The 3563-nt window shown below is 36.9% G+C and overlaps 1 long non-coding RNA gene across 2 annotated transcripts; it reads right to left on the minus strand.

Moving 5' to 3' along the window:
• Positions 1-307: 307 nt before the first annotated feature.
• Positions 308-3083, minus strand: LOC114570512 (uncharacterized). 2 transcript variants are annotated; one of them, XR_003694541.1, is made up of 3 exons: positions 2891-3083; positions 746-882; positions 308-417 (listed from the first exon to the last, which is right to left on the minus strand). It is a non-coding gene; the product is annotated as an uncharacterized LOC114570512 (long non-coding RNA). The 2 variants fall into 2 exon arrangements; XR_003694542.1 differs by lacking the exon at positions 2891-3083 and adding an exon at positions 1288-1358.
• Between the last annotated feature and the right edge of the window lie 480 nt (positions 3084-3563).

Below are 3563 nucleotides of genomic sequence, written 5' to 3' on the forward strand. Positions count from 1 at the left end.
ACATCCATGTTAGCCTCTGATTGTTGCAAAAGGCAAGATGAGGTGGATCAATACTTTATTATATTTATAATAATATAATAATATAATAATATAATAATAATTATTTATTATATTTTTCTTGTATGAGACAGTGACTTATTCAATCTAAAAGAATGCCTATTTTAATCTACAGTATATGAGATAGTTGCCTTTAACTGCCGTTTTGCGCAGCCTGGAGTTCTCCTTATGTAAAGATCTTTACTGGCTGCAGAAGATCCTACACTCTGCTGTTCCTGCAGTCTTTGATTCTCATCCATGAGGGCCCTGATCTCCTCCTCAAGTGCCTCTAAAGCAGTCCCCACTGGGCTGAGGTTAGGTTCTTCTTGGGAAAGAACCTCTAATTCAGACTTTCTTGCAGCTATGAGTCTGTAGTTTTTTCTGTTGGGTAAACATGATCAAATCAGTTATGAACAATACACACAGGAGTTAGAAAAATGAAAACAAAAATTGATTTCAATGAATCATTGAATAGGTTCCATGGCTAGACTGTTTAAATTCATAGCTGTAGTACTATAGTTCCTTTTTTTTTTTTTTAAGTTGCCAGGAACGTTGTTGTACAACCCAGCAGCGCTAACATATACAGCCAAACAAGCACCTATGGGCAATTTAGAGACATCAATTAAACTAACATGCAACCCAACTACAAAACTGACAGAAATGTAAAAATACATTATCAAAATAGCTGTCATGAAAAGAACACTATTACCTTTATTGCAACTTGTTCTACAGTTTCCTTCTGTGTGTCAAGGAAAAGTTTGTTGGGTACCCTCTTTCTCTTCTTGCTTTTTGGTAGGTCTTCTTGCAAGAGTTTCTGCTCAGCAGTCTTAAGTGTAGACTCCTTTTCTGTTAGTAAGAAATAGTAGCAAGACAGAATTTAATGCCTACAAACAAAACTACATTGGTTATGTTACATCAAATACTGTATTTCAATGTCCAATTTTGTGCTGTTTTTACAGTTTTTTGTATTGTTTTCCCCCAGCTGTTTTACAATAAGTTTACTCTGTTCATTTTAACACGTAAAATTTTGCTGCCATGTACAGCTGCTGAACTGAGCGGATTTTCACTGTACAATGTTGGCTGACAATGTTGACTGTGACAGTTAAGTCAAATCTTAGCTGATTCTTCAATTTAGGACTTAAAATAGGTGTTTAATGTTTCACTGCTAGTTAAAAAATCATCTGAAGCAAGACTCATGTGACTAATGGCCGTTAGCTAGCTAGCTAAAAGTTCAAAAGAAGCAGGACTCACGTGACTAAAGGCCGTTAGCTAGCTCGTCACTGTCCCGAAGCTAATAGCCTACGGCCAACGTTACTTGGCCAACAATGCAAAAACCTCAACAGGATAATTGCTATCATGATTAAGTTTGCATGACTAACCAAGTAAAAAAAGAAATAAGCACTGTACTTGCCTTCAATTCATATTTAATCCTTTATTTTCTTTCCAGAAGCCATATTTGAGCACACACACATACATGTAGATTCCTTTAAATGTTAAGGGGAAGATTAAAAAAGAGAAACTGGATCTGTGAATTCTCACAGAATCACAACTAAATATATATCTTGCTACTCAGTCAGAATCTTATTTACCTGGAGTCCCAGTCTCTGTCACAATAATCCTATATGTGATGTTTTAGGCCTACTGGCAGACATCCATTTAAAATGTAGGCAATGCCATATAAAGAGCCTTTTTTCCATGTCCACTGAAGTTTCTCAGCTTGCACTCTAGTAACATTTGTGTGGTCCAGGTAGCTTTGCATAAAAAAATGGTTGTCATTCACCAGGCTACTTTTACTTTTATACTTTAAGTAAATTTCCAAGCCTGTACTTTTACTTGAGTAGAGAAGTTAAATCAGTACTTCTACTTTTACCAGAGTATTTTTTAACACAAGTATCTGTACTTCTACTTGAGTATGAGAAGTGAGTACTTTTGCCATCTCTGCCCATCCCTGGTAAATACGTCCAGACGTCCATTGTGTCCAAGAGTGACATCTGATCATGTGGCAAAGTTTCATAAACGTAAATTGAGAGAAAGAGTTAATGGATTTTGAAAGATGTGGTCATTGAATACATTTTGTGTTGAAGCAATGTAAAGTTATCCACAGTTTCATCCACATTGACATTTGTTGTGCTGTGTGAAGAGTTTTTAAAAAGGGAACTCAGTGTAGAGAAATGTGTGTTAGCAATTGTAAAAAACTGCAATGGATTTCAAATGTATCTTCTCTCAGTCTCCTTTTTTCTCATCATATCTTTGTACTTTCATATTTGTTCTTTTAAGAGATTTTTTTTTCTCTATCTCAGTGTTTTGTTTTTTACCAACTCTGATTTCCACAGAATTTCTTTCCCTCCTAATACGATCCTCTCTCTCTACTCTCCCTCATATCAGTCATTATTGGGACATTGTCACGTTATGCATGTCTTGTGTGAGAGTATGCTCTTTGGTACATGTGACAGAGGAAAAGGAGAGACAATCAACAGAAATCTGTTCTCTGTAAGTGACTTATCTAACCATGTCTCCCACAAAAAAATATCTATACCATGAATTTGCTTTGCTAAATGCGTTTGAGGAATTAATTAAAATTAATGCTGACTGGATTAGGGCTGGGACGATTCGTCAACGTAGTTGATTACGTAAACGCGTCGTCACGTGTAGAAATCTAAAAACAACATGGCTGCCTCCAGCAACAGCACAAGTATGGATTCTTCGCAAGTTCAACAACATGTTGAGAAAAAGACTTGCACACGGTGGCAGTATTTTTCTCTTAATGCCAACAACAACGTGATAGTCTGCAGACTTTGTAAAATGCATCCCTGAGTCAGGATAACAGCAGCAAAACACCGTAAGTTATGCTCACCTTTTTGTCCCTTTCCCTCCCAAGTAGAGTTCAGATTCTCTGCCCGAGCCTGAACTTGACCCACGGGCTGGGTCGGGGTGATATTTCCTGCCACTATGGGCTCGGAAACAACATGCGCGGGCTCGGGTAGGGTCGTGCTTGATTTTTTTTTTTTATTGGGCCTGATCTAAGCTTTACTCCCATGCATGTGCGATTATCAACATAGTGACACGAAATGTCTTCCCAGTAGTGTCCCAACGGTATGTTAGTCTGTTGATTCGTTTCAATGACCTGCTATGACTTAACATTAAGCATCATAAAATGCTGTCAGTCGGCCGTGTTATTTGTTTTGGTTACCATCATCATGAGTGACCCAATCGATTATATTAGACACTCTGCAACTTGCCTTATGTTGGATTTATTTGATACATCTGATTCCATATGTCCACTTTTTTACTGTAAGATTAAAGGGAGAAGAGCTTGGATGTTAAACAAGAGCTTATTCATTATTTTACCTACTACTGTTAAAAAAAGCAAATACAGGCTACTGTTTTTGCACTTGCTCTTGTTTACTTTAAGTTTTTATTTTTGTATTCCTCCTGAAAGTGACTTTATTTTGTTGTTGGATTGATAGCCTACATCTTGCTTCAGGTTGCACTACAAATGAATGATACAGTGTTAAACAATTTTAATA

Source organism: Perca flavescens, chromosome 16 (genome assembly GCF_004354835.1).
Source record: "Perca flavescens isolate YP-PL-M2 chromosome 16, PFLA_1.0, whole genome shotgun sequence".
Taxonomy (NCBI): domain Eukaryota; kingdom Metazoa; phylum Chordata; class Actinopteri; order Perciformes; family Percidae; genus Perca; species Perca flavescens.